General features: G+C 54.8%; 1 pseudogene; it reads left to right on the forward strand.

The window, feature by feature from the left end:
* LOC106591814 (ryanodine receptor 2-like) overlaps positions 1-15017 on the forward strand; it is a 503114-nt pseudogene that overhangs the window by 200810 nt on the left and 287287 nt on the right.

The following is a 15017-nucleotide window of genomic DNA, read 5'->3' on the forward strand; positions in this document are numbered from 1 at the left end:
GGTACACAGGTCCACTCCAACAGTAAACAGTACATTTCTCTTAATGTAATACACAGGTCCACTCCAACAGTAAACAGTACATTTATCTTAATGTAGTACACCCTCCTGTCATACCACTCCACCCTAACCCTCCTGTCATACCACTCCACCCTAACCCTCCTGTCATACCACTCCACCCTAACCCTCCTGTCATACCACTCCACCCTAACCCTCCTGTCATACCACTCCACCCTAACCCTCCTGTCATACCACTCCACCCTAACCCTCCTGTCATTCATTCCACCCTAACCCACCTGTCATACCACTCCACCCTAACCCTCATGTCATACCACTCCACCCTAACCCTCCTGTCATTCCACTCCACCCTAACCCTCCTGTCATACCACTCCACCCTAACCCTAACCCTCCTGTCATACCACTCCACCCTAACCCTCCTGTCATACCACTCCACTCCACCCTAACCTTAACCCTCCTGTCATACCACTCCACCCTAAACCTAACCCTCCTGTCATACCACTCCACCCTAACCCTCCTGTCATACCACTCCACCCTAACCCTCCTGTCATACCACTCCACCCACCTAACCCTCCTGTCATACCACTCCACCCAACCCTCCTGTCACCTACCTAACCCTCCTGTCATCCACTCCACCCTAACCCTCCTGTCATACCACTCCACCCTAACCCTCCTGTCATACCACTCCACCCTAACCCTCCTGTCCTTCCACTCCACCCTAACCCTCCTGTCATACCACTCCACCCTAACCCTCCGTCACCCCCTAACCCTCCTGTCATACCACTCCACCCTAACCCTCCTGTCATACCACTCCACCCTAACCCTCCTGTCATACCACTCCACCCTAACCCTCCTGTCATTCCACTCCACCCTAACCCTCCTGTCATACCACTCCACCCTAACCCTCCTGTCATACCACTCCACCCCTAACCCTAACCCTCCTGTCATACCACTCCACCCTAACCCTCCTGTCATCCACCACTCCACCCTAACCCTCCTGTCATACCACTCACCCCTAACCCCTCATAACCCCTAACCCTCCTGTCATACCACTCCACCCTAACCCTCCTGTCATACCACTCCACCCTAACCCTCCTGTCATAACACTCCACCCTAACCCTCCTGTCATACCACTCCACCCTAACCCTCCTGTCATACCACTCCACCCTAACCCTCCTGCCACTCCACCACCTAACCCTCTCCACCCTAACCCTCCTGTCATACCGCTCCACCCTAACCCTCCTGTCATACCACTCCACCCTAACCCTCCTGTCATACCACTCCACCCTAACCCTCCTGTCATACCACTCCACCACCTAACCTCCTGTCATACCACTCCACCCTAACCCTCCTGTCATACCACTCCACCCTAACCCTCCTGTCATACCACTCCACCCTAACCCTCCTGTCATACCACTCCACCCTAACCCTACCCTCCTGTCATACCACTCCACCCTAACCCTCCTGTCATACCACTCCACCCTAACCCTAACCCTCCTGTCATACCACTCCACCCTAACCCTCCTGTCATACCACTCCACCCTAACCCTCCTGTCATACCACTCCACCCTAACCCTCCTGTCATACCACTCCACCCTAACCCTCCTGTCATACCACCTCCACCCTAACCCTCCTGTCATACCACTCCACCCTAACCCTCCTGTCATACCACTCCACCCTAACCCTCCTGTCATACCACTCCACCCTAACCCTCCTGTCATACCACTCCACCCTAACCCTCCTGTCATACCACTCCACCCTAACCCTCCTGTCATACCCTCCACCCTAACCCTCCTGTCATACCACTCCACCCTAACCCTCCTGTCATACCACTCCACCCTAACGCTCCTGTTATACCATTCCACCCTAACCCTCCTGTCATACCACTCCACCCTAACCCTCCTGTCATACCACTCCACCCTAACCCTCCTGTCATACCACTCCACCCTAACCCTCCTGTCATACCACTCCACCCTAACCCTAACCCTCCTGTCATACCACTCCACCCTAACCCTCCTGTCATACCACTCCACCCTAACCCTCCTGTCATACCACTCCCACCCTAACCCTCCTGTCATACCACTCCACCCTAACCCTCCTGTCATACCACTCCACCCTAACCCTAACCCTCCTGTCATACCACTCCACCCTAACCCTCCTGTCATCACTCCACTCCACCTAACCCTCCTGTCATACCCCACCTTAACCCTCCTGTCATACCACTCCACCACCCTAACCCTCCTGTCATACCACTCCACCCCTAACCCTCCTGTCATGCCACCACTCCAACCTAACCCTCCTGTCATACCACTCCACCCTAACCCTCCTGTCATTACCACTCCACCCTAACCCTCCTGTCATTCCACTCCACCCTAACCCCGTATACCACTCCACCCTAACCCTCCTGTCATACCACTCACTAACCCTCCTGTCATACCACTCCACCCTAACCCTCCTGTCATACCACTTCCACCTAACTCCGCCCCCCTCCTGTCATACCACCACCCTAACCCTCCTGTCATACCATTCCACCTTACCCTCCTGTCATACCACTCCACCCTAACCCTCCTGTCATACCACTCCACCCTAACCCTCCTGTCATACCACTCCACCTAACCCTCCTGTCATACCACTCCACCTAACCCTCCTGTCATCACCACTCCACCCTAACCCTCCTGTCATACCACTCCACCCTAACCCTCCTGTCATACCACTCCACCCTAACCCTCCTGTCATACCACTCACACCCTAACCCTCCTGTCATACCACTCACACCCTAACCCTCCTGTCATACCACTCCACCTAACCTCCTGTCATACCACTCCCACACCTAACCCTCCTGTCATACCACTCCAACCTACATCCTGTCATACCACTCCACCTTGTCACCACTCCACCTAACCCTCCTGTCATACCACTCACCCTAACCCTCCTGTCATACCACTCCACCCTAACCCTCCTGTCATACCACTCCACCCTAACCCTCCTGTCATACCACTCCACCTAACCCTCCTGTCATACCACTCCACCCTAACCCTCCTGTCATACCACTCCACCCTAACCTCTCTGTCATACCACTCCACCCTAACCTCCTGTCATACCACTCCACCCTAACCCTCCTGTCATACCACTCCACCCTAACCCTCCTGTCATACCACTCCACCCTAACCCTCCTGTCATACCACTCCACCCTAACCCTCCTGTCATACCACTCCACCCTAACCCTCCTGTCATACCACTCCACCCTAACCCTCCTGTCATTCCACTCCACCCTAACCCTCCTGTCATACCACTCCACCTAACCCTCCTGTCTTCCTCCACTCCAACCCTCCTGTCATACCACTCCACCCTAACCCTCCTGTCATACCACTCCACCTAACCCTCCTGTCATCTCCACTCACCTAACCCTCCTGTCATACCACTCCACCCTAACCCTCCTGTCATACCACTCCACTCCACCCTAACCTTAACCCTCCTGTCATACCACTCCACCCTAAACCTAACCCTCCTGTCATACCACTCCACCCTAACCCTCCTGTCATACCACTCCACCCTAACCCTAACCCTCCTGTCATACCACTCCACCCTAACCCTCCTGTCATACCACTCCACTCCACCCTAACCTTAACCCTCCTGTCATACCACTCCACCCTAACCCTCCTGTCATACCACTCCACCCTAACCCTAACCCTCCTGTCATACCTCTCCACCCTAACCCTCCTGTCATTCCACTCCATTCCACCCTAACCCTCCTGTCATTCTCCTCCACTCCACCCCCCCTAACCCTCCTGTCATACCACTCCACCCTAACCCTCCTGTCATACCACTCCACCTAACCCTCCTGTCATACCACTCCACCCTAACCCTCCTGTCATACCACTCCATCCTAACCCTCCTGTCATACCACTCCACCCTAACGCTCCTGTTATACCATTCCACCCTAACCCTCCTGTCATACCACTCCACCCTAACCCTCCTGTCATTCCACTCCACCCTAACCCTCCTGTCATACCACTCCACCCTAACCCTCCTGTCATACCACTCCACCCTAACCCTAACCCTCCTGTCATACCACTCTACCTAACCCTCCTGTCATACCACTCCACTCCACCCTAACCCTCCTGTCATACCACTCCACCCTAACCCTCCTGTCATACCACTCCACCCTAACCCTCCTGTCCTACCACTCCACCTAACCCTCCTGTCATACCACTCCACCCTAACCCTCCTGTCATTCCACTCCACCCTAACCCTCCTGTCATACCACTCCACCCTAACCCTCCTGTCATACCACTCCACCCTAACCCTCCTGTCATACCACTCCACCCTAACCCTCCTGTCATACCCACTCCACCCTAACCCTCCTGCTTCCACTCCACCCTAACCCTCCTGTCATACCACTCCACCCCTAACCCTCCTGTCATACCACTCCACCTAAACACCTCTGTCATACCACTCCTTAACCCTCCTGTCATACCACTCCACCCTAATTCCTCCTGCTATACCATTCCACCCTAACCCTCCTGTCATACCACTCCACCTTAACCCTCCTGTCATACCCTCCACTCCTAAACCCTAACCCTCCTGTCATACCACTCCACCTAACCCTCCTGTCCTTCACCCTCCTCTCCTAACCTAACCCTCCTGTCATACCACTCCCCTAACCTCCTGTATTCCACTCCACCCCTTCCTGTCATACCCTCCACCTAACCCTCCTGTCATCCACTCCACCCTAACCCTCCTGTCATACCACTCCACCTAACCCTAACCCTCCTGTCCTTACCACTCCACCCTAACCCTCCTGTCATACCACTCCACACCTAACCCTCTTACCCTACTTCTCCACTTCCACCTACCCTCTCTGTCATCCTCACTCCCTAACCCTCCTGTCCTCCACTCCCCTCCCCCTCTTCCCCCTCCTGTCATCTCCACTCCACCCCCTAACCCTCCTGTCATACCACTCCACCCTAACCCTCCTGTCATTACCACTCCACCCTAACCTCCTATCATACCACTCACCCTAACCCTCCTGTCATACCACTCCACCCTAACCCTAACCCTCCTGTCATACCACTCCACCCTAACCCTCCTGTCCATTCCACTCCACTCCACCCTAACCCTCCTGTCATACCACTCCACCCTAACCCTCCTGTCATACCCTCCACCTAACCCTCCTGTCATTCACTCACCCTAACCCTACCTCTGTCATACCACTCACCCTAACCCTCCTGTCATTCCACTCCACTCCACCTAACCCTCCTTCCTTTACCACTCACCTAACCTCCTTGTCATACCACTCCACCCTAACCCTCCTGTCATACCATCCCTACCCTAACCCTCCTGTCATACCACTCCACCCTAACCCTCCTGTCATTCCACTCCACCCTAACCCTCCTGTCATTCCACTCCACCCTAACCCTCCTGTCATACCTCACGTACTCACCCTAACCTCCTGTCATACCACTCCACCTAACCCTCCTGTCATACTCTACTCCACCCTAACCCTCCTGTTATACCACTCCACCTAACCCTCTGTCATACCACTCCACCTAACCCTCCTGTCATACCACTCCACCTAACTCCTGTCCTTACCACTCCATCCTAACCCTCCTGTCATCCATCTCCACTACTAACCCTCTGTTATACCACTCCACCTAACCCTCCTGTCATTCCACACTCCACCTACTCCTGTCTTCCACTCCACCCTAACCCTCCTGTCATACCACTCCACTAACCTCACTGTCCCTTTCCCATACTCCACCTAACCTTAACCCTCCTGTCATACCACTCTACCCTAACCCTCCTGTCATACCACTCCCCACCCTAACCTCTGTCATACCACTCCAACCCTAACCCTCCTGTCCCCCCTCCACTACCCCCTCCCCTACCCTAACCCTCCTGTCATACCACTCCACCCAACCCCTCCTGTCATACCACTCCACCCTAACCCTCCGTCATACCACTCACCTAACCCCTGTCATTCCACTCCACCTAACCCTCCTGTCATTCCACCACTCCACACCTAACCTCCTGTCATACCACTCCACCCCACCTAACCCTCCTGTCATACCACTCCCCCTCATACCATCCTACCTCCTGTCATACCACTCCACCCTAACCCTCCTGTCATTACCACTCCACCTCTCCTGTTTCCCTAACCCTCCTGTCATGCCACTCCACCCTAACCCTCCTGTCAATACCACCCACCTAACCCTCCTGTCATACCCCCACCTAACCCTCTGTCATACCACTCCACCTCCTAACCCTCCTGTCATACCACTCCACCCCTAACCCTCCTGTCATCACCACCCTCACCTAACCCCAACTCCCCTAACCTCCTGTCATACCACTCCACCCTAACCCTCGCCCACTCCACCCTCCCTCCTGTCATACCATCCCCCTAACCCTCCTGTCATACCACTCCACCCCTAACCCTCCTGTCATACCACTCACCTAATCCTCCTGTCATACCACCACCCTAACCCTCCTGTCATACCACTCCATCCTAACCCTCCTGTCATACCACTCCCCTAACCTCAACGCTCCTGTCATACCACTCCACCTAACCCTCCTGTCATACCACTCCACCCCTAACCCTCCTGTCTTCTCCTTCCACCCCTAACCCTCCTGTCATACCATCTCCCCTCCTTTTTTAACCTTCTGTCCATCACTCCACCCTAACCCTGAACCCTCCTGTCATACCACTCCACCCTAACCCACTCCTGTCATACCCACTCACCCTAAACTAACCCTCCTGTCATACCACCCACCTAACCCTAACCCTCCTGTCATACCACTCCACCCTAACCCTCCTGTCCTACCACCCCACCCTAACCTTACCCTCCTGTCATACCACTCCACCCTAACCCTCCTGTCATACCACTCCACCCAACCCTAACCCTCCTGTCATACCTCTCACCCTAACCCTCCTGTCATCACTCCATTCCACCCTACCCTCCTGTCATTCTCCCACCCCCCACCCTAACCCTCCTCTCATACCGCTCCCACCCTAACCTCCTGTCATACCACTCCACCTAACCCTCCTGTCATACCACTCACCCTAACCCTCCCTGTCATACCACTCCATCCCTAACCTCCTGTCATACCACTCACCTAACCCTCCTTCCTTCCACCTAATCCTCCTGTCATACCACTCCACCAACCCCTTCCTGTCATTCCACTCCACCCTAACCTCCTGTCATACCACTCCACCCTAACCCTCCTGTCATACCACTCACCCATTCCACCCCCTAACCCTCCTGTCATACCACTCCACCTAACCCTCCGTCATTCCACTCACCCTAACCCTCCTGTCAACCCTCCACCCAACTCCTTTCACTCCACCTAACCCTCCTGTCATACCACTCCACCTAACCCTCCTGTATACCACTCCACCTAACCCTCCTGTATTCCTCCCACTCACCTAACCCTCCTGTCATACTCACTCCACCCTACCCTCCGTTATCACCTCCCCTACCTCCTGTCATACCACTCCACCCTAACCCTCCTGTCATACCACTCCACCCTAACCCTCCTATCCTACCACTCACCCTAACCCTCCTGTCATTTCCACTCCACCCTAACTCCTCAATCATACCCCTCCCCCTAACCCTTTCCTCCCACTCCCCCTACCCTCCTCCCTTTCCTCCTCCTGTCATACCACTCACCCTATCTTCATACCACTCCCTAACCCTCCTGTCATACCCACTCCACACCCTAACCCTCCTCTACTCCACCCTAACCCTCCTGTCATACCACTCACCCTAACCTCCTGTCATACCACTCACACCCTAACCCTCCTGTCATCCACTCACCCTAACCCTCCTGTCATTCCACTCCACCTAACCCTCCTGTCATACTACTCCACCTACCCTCCTGTCATACCACTCCACCCTAACCTCCTGTCATACCACTCCCCAACCTAACCCTCCTGTCATCTACCACTCCACCCTAACCCTCCTGTCATACCATTCCACCTAACCCTCTGTCATACCACTCCCCCTAACCCTCCTGTCATACCACTCACCAACCCTAACCCTCCTGTCCGTACCACTCCCACTAACCCTCCTGTCATACCACTCCCACCTAACCTCCTGTCATACCACTCCACCCTAACCACTCCTGTCATTCCACTCCACCTACTCCCTTCCCTCTCCTCCACCTAACCTCCTATCATACACTCCAACCTACCTGTCTACCACTCCACCTAACCCTCCTGTCTACCATCCTCCTAACCCTCCTGTCCTTCCACTCCACTCTATCCCTCCTCCTGCATACCACTCACCCTAACCCTCCTGTCAACCACTCCACCCTAACCCTCCTGTCATACCACTCACCCCTAACCCTCCTGTCATTCCCACTCCCTCACTCACCCTAACCCTCCTGTCATACCACTCCCACCTAACCCTCCTGTCATACCTCACACCCTCCCTCCTGTTATACCCTCACCTAACCCTCCTGTCATCACTCTACCTTCTTCTTCCCACCTCTCCTGTCTCCTCCCCTCTCTCTTTCCCCCCACCTCCTACCCTCCGTCATTCCTCTCACCTACCCTGTCATCACTCCACCTAACCTTCCTGTCATACCACTTACCCCCTAACCCCCTGTCATACCACTCCCTAACCTCACCCTCCACTACCCTCCTGTCATACCACTCCACCCTAACCCTCCTGTCATACCATCCATCCTAACCCTCCTGTCATACCACTCTCACCCTAACCCTCCTGTCATACCACTCCACCCTAACCCTCCTGTCATACCACTCCACCCTAACCCTCCTGTCATACCACTCTCACCCTAACCCTCCTGTCATACCACTCCACCCTAACCCTCCTGTCATACCACTCCACCTAACCCTCCTGTCATACCACTCCACCCTAACCCTCCTGTCATACACACTCAACCCTAACCCTCCTGTCATACCACTCCACCCTAACCCTCCTGTCATACCACTCCACCCTAACCCTCCTGTCATACCATCACCCTAACCCTCCTGTCATACCATCCACTCTAACCCTAACCCTCCTGTCATACCACTCCACCTAACCCTCCTGTCATTCCCTCCACTCCACCTAACCCTCCTGTCATACCACTCCACCCTAACCCTCCTGTCATACCACTCCACCCCTAACCCTCCTGTCATACCACTCCACCCTAACCCAACCCTCCTGTCATACCACTCCACCCTAACCCTCCTGTCATACCACTCCACCCCTAACCTCCTGTCCTGCTCCCTAACCTCTGTCTACCACCACCTAACCCTCCTGTCATACCACTCCACCCTAACCCTCCTGTCACTACCACTCCACCTAACCCTCCTGTCATTCCACTCCACCCTAACCCTCCTGTCATACCACTCCCACCCTAACCCTCCGTCATACCACTCCCACCTAACCCTCCTGTTATACCACTCTAACCCAACCCTCCTGTCATTCACCACTCCACCCTAATCCTCCTGTCATTACCACTCCCACCCTAACCCTCCTGTCATACCACTCACCCCTAACCCTCCTGTCATTACCACTCCACCTAACCCTAACCCTCCTGTTATACCACTCCCACCCTAACCCTCCTGTCCTTCCACCACTCCACCCTAACCCTCCTGTCATACCACCACTCACCTACCTCCTCCTGTCATACCACTCACCTACCACCTAACACTCCTGTCATTCCACTCACGCTAACCCTCCTGTCATACCACTCCACCTAACCCTCCTGTCATACCACTCCACCCTAACCCTCCTGTCATACCACCACCTAACCCTCCTGTCATACCACTCCACCCTAACGCTCCTGTTATACCACTCCACCCTAACCCCTCCTGTCATACCACTCCCACCTAACCCTCCTGTCATACCACTCACCTAACCTCCTGTCATACCACTCCATCCTAACCCTCCTGTCATACCACTCCACCCTAACGCCTCCTGTTATACCATTCCACCCTAACACTCCTGTCATACCACTCCACCACCTAACCCTCCTGTCATTCCACTCCACCCTAACCCTCCTGTCATACCACTCCACCTAACCCTCTGTCATTACCACTCCACCTAACCTCCTGTCATCACCACTCCACCCTAACCCTCCTGTCATACCACTCACCCTAACCCTCCTGTCATACCACCTCCACCCTAACCTCCTGTCATACCACTCACACCTAACCCTCCTGTCCTTCCACTCCACCCTAACCCTCCTGTCATTCCACTCCACCTAACCCTCTCTCCCATACACCTCCATCCTAACCCTCCCTGTCATACCACTCCACCCAACCCCTCCTGTTAACCACTCCACCCTAACCCTCCTGTCATCCCACCCCCCTAACCCTCTGTCCCCCATTCCACTCCACCTAACCCTCCTGTCATACCACTCCACCCTAACCCTCCTGTCATACCACTCCACCCTAACCTCCTGTCATACTGCCTCCACCTAACCCTCCTTCCATTCCACTCCACCTAACCCTCCTGTCCTGCCTCCACCTAACCTCCTGTCTACAACCTACTCCTCACCCTAACCCTCCCTGTCATACCACTCCCACCCCCAACCCTCTGTCCATCACCACTCACCCTAATGCCTCCCTGTCATACCCTTCCACCCCACCCTCCCTGTCATACCACCATTCACCCTAACCCTCTGTCATCCCCCCACCCCAACCCTACTCTACATTCCCCTAACCCTCCTGTCATACCACTCCACCAACTAACCCTCCTGTCATACCACTCCACCCTAACCCTCCTGTCATTACCACTCCCACCCTAACCCTCCTGTCATACCATCCCACCCCTAACCCTCCTGTCATACCACTCCACCCTAACCCTCCTGTCATACCACTCCACCATAACCCACTCCTGTCATACCACTCACCTCAACCCTCCGTCTTCTCCACCCTCCCTAACCTCCTGTTATACCACTCCACCTAACCCTACCCTCCTGTCATGCCACTCACCCTAACCCTCCTGTCATACCACTCCACCTAACCCTCCTGTCATACCACTCCACCTAACACTCCTGTCATTACCCCTCTACGCCTAACCCTCCTGTCATACCACTCCACCCTAACCCTCCTGTCATACCACTCCACCCCTAACCCTCCTGTCATACCACTCCACTCCTAACCCTCCTGTCACTACCACTCCACCCTAACGTCCTGTTATACCACTCACCCTAACCCTCCTGTCATACCACTCCACCCTAACCCTCCTGTCATACCACTCCCACCCTAACCCTCCTGTCATCTACCACTCCACCTCTGCCCACCCTACTCTGTCATACCACTCCACCCTAACCCTCCTGTCATACCACTCCACCCCTAACCCTCCTGTCATTCCACTCCACCCTAACCCTCCTGTCATACTACTCCACCTAACCCTCCTGTCATACCTACTCCACCTAATCCTCTGTCATTACCACTCCACCCTAACCCTCCTGTCATACCACTCACCAACCCTCCCTCTGTCATACCCCTCTACCACAACCCTCCTGTCATACCACTCACCTAACCCTCCTGTCATACCATCCACCCACCTAACCCTCCTGTCTTCTCCACTCACCTAAACCCTCCTGTCATACACCACTCACCTAACCCTCCTGTCATACCACTCCACCCTAACCCTCCTGTCATACCACTCCACCTAACCCTCCTGTCATACCACCTCCACCCTAACCCTAACCTCTGTCATCCACTCCCACCCCTAACCTCCTGTCATACCACTCCCTCCACCCTAACCTTAACCTCCTGTCTTACTCCACCTAAACCTAACCCTCCTGTCATACCACTCACCCTAACCCTCCTGTCATACCACTCACCCTAACCCTAACCCTCCTGTCATACACCCCACCTAACCCTCCTGTCATACCACTCCACCCACCTAACCTTAACCCTCCTGTCATACCACTCCACCCTAACCCTCCTGTCATACCTCCCACCTAACCCAATCCTTCATGCCTCTCCACCCTAACCCTCCTGTCATTTCCCTCCATTCCACCTAACCCTCTGTCATTCTCTCACTCCACCTAACCCTCCTGTCATACCATTCCACCCTAACCCTCTATTCACCCACCCTCTGTCCCGCCTCACTCTGTCATACACTCCATCCTAACCCTCCTGTCATACCCCTCTCTCCCCACCTCTAACCTCCTGTCATACCACTCCACCCAACCCTCCTGTCATCCACTACCACCTAACCCTCCTGTCATACCCACTCCACCCTAACCCTCCTGTCATACCACTTCCACCCCACCTAACCCTCCTGTCATACCACTCACCCTAACCCTCCTGTCATACCACTCCACCCTAACCTCCTGTCATACCACTCCACCCCTAACCCTCCTGTCATACCACTCCACCCTAACCCTCCTGTCATACCACTCCCACCCTAACACCTCCTGTCATCCACTCCACCCCTAACCCCCTCCTGTCATACCACTCCACCTAATCCTCCTGTCATACCACCTCACCAACCCTCCTGTCATACCACTCCACCCTAACCCTCCTGTCACACCCCTCACCCTAATCCCTCCTGTCATACCACTCCACCCTAACCCTCCTGTCCTTACCACTCCACCCTAACCCTCCTGTCATACCCACTCCACCTAACCCTAAACCCCTCCTATTATACCACTCTACCTAACCCTCCTGTCATACCACTCCACCTAACCCTTCCTGTCACACCACTCCACCTCAACCCTCCTGTCATTACCACTCCACCCAACCCTGTCATACCACTCCACCTAACCCTCCTGTCATACCACTCCACCCTAACCCTCCTGTCATGTACCACCCACCCAACCCTCCTGTCATTCCACTCCACCCTAACCCTCCTGTCATACCACTCACCTACCCTAACCCCTCCTGTCATACCACTCCACCCCCAACCTAACCCTCCTGTCATACCACTCCACTCCTAACCCTCCTGTCCTTTTCCACTCAACCCCTAACCTAACCCTCCTGTCATACCACTCCACCCTAACCCTCCTGTCATACCACTCCACCTCTCCTAACCCTCTGTCATACCACTCCACCTCCAACTACCCTCCTGTCATACCACTCCACCTAACCCTCCCTGTCATCCTCTCCACCTTCTTCCACTCCACCCCTAACCTCCTGTCATTCTCCTCCACTCCACCCCACCTAACCCTCCTGCTCATACCATCCACCCTAACCCTCCTGTCACTACCACTCCACCCTAACCCTCCTGTCATACCACTCCACCCTAACACTCCTGTCATTCCACTCACGAGCATCCTAACCCTCCTGTCATACCACTCCACCTCAACCCTCTTCATTCCACTCGTCACCTAACCCTCTGTCATAACCACCACTCCCCTAACCCTCTGTCATGCCACTCACCTAACCCTCCTTCATATCCCTCCACCCTAACCCTCCTGTCATACCACTCCACCAACCCTCCTGTCATACCACTCCACCCTAACCCTCCTGTCATCCCCACTCCACCTAACCCTCCTGTCATAACCACTCCACCCTAACCCTCCTTAATAAGGGCCCACCCTAACCTAACCCTCCTGTCATACCACTCCCACCTAACCCTCCTGTCATTACCACTCACCCCTAACCCTCCTGTCATACCACTCCACCTAACCCTCCTGTCATACCACTCCCACCTAACCCTCCTGTCATACCACTCCACCTAACCCTCCTGTCATACCACCACACCTAACCCTCCTGTCCTTCTTCACCCCACCCTAACCCTCCTGTCATACCACTCCACCTAACCCTCCTGTCATTCCCACCCACCCTAACCCTCCTGTCATACCACTCACCCTAACCTCCTGTCATACCCACTCCACCTAACCCTCCTGTCATACCACTCCACCCTAACCCTCCTGTCATACCACTCACCTAACCTAACCCTCCTGTTTATACCACTCCACCCTCCCCAACCCTCCTGTCATACCACTCCCCCCTAACCCTCCTGTCATAACCACTCCACCCTAACCCTCCTGTCACTACCACTCCACCTAACTAACCCTCTTCTATACCACTCACCCTAACCCTCCTGTCATACCACCACTCCTACCCTAACCCTCCTGTCATTCCACTCACCTAACCCTCATCTGTCACACTCCACCCACTCCACCTAACCCTCCTGTCATACCACTCCACCTAACCTAACCCTCCTGTCATACCACTCCAACCCCAACCCTCCTGTCATACCACTCCACCCTTAACCCTCCTGTCCTTACCCACTCCACCAAACCTAACCCTCCTGTCATCCACTCCACCACCAACCCTCTGTCATATCCACTCCACCTAACCCTCCTGTCATACCACTCCACCCTAACCCTCCTGTCATACCACTCCACCCTCAACCCTCCTGTCATACCACTCCATCACCTAACCCTCCGTCATTACACCCAACCTAACCCTCCTGTCTCATACCATCTCACCCCTAACCCTCCTGTCATACCACTCCACCCTAACCCTCCTGTCATACCACTCCCCACCCTAACCCTCCTGTCATGTCCGCACTCCACCCTAACCCTCTGTCATACCACTCCACCCTAACCCTCCTGTCTATACCACCACTCCACCAACCTAACCCTCCTGTCATACCACTCACCTAACCCCCCTCCTGTCAACCCACTCCACTCCACCTAACCCTCTGTCATACCACCCACCCTCAACCTAACCCTCCTGTCATTTCCACACCCACCCTAAACCCTCCTGTCATACCACTCCACCCTAACCTCCTGTCATACCACTCCACCTAACCCTCCTGTCATACCACTCCACCTAACCCTAACCTCCTGTCATTCCCCTCACCCTAACCCTCCTGTCATACCACTCCACCCTAACCCTCCTGTCATGCCCTCCCTACCCTTTCATTCCACCCCCTAACCCTCCTTCATACCACTCCACCCTAACCCTCCTGTCATACCACTCCACCTAACCCTCCTGTCATACCACTCCACCCCTAACCCTCCTGTCATACCCACCCAACCTAACCCTCCTGTCATACCACTCCACCCTAACCCTCCTGTCA

This window comes from Salmo salar, chromosome ssa18 (assembly GCF_905237065.1).
Source record: "Salmo salar chromosome ssa18, Ssal_v3.1, whole genome shotgun sequence".
Classification (NCBI taxonomy): Eukaryota; Metazoa; Chordata; class Actinopteri; order Salmoniformes; family Salmonidae; genus Salmo; species Salmo salar.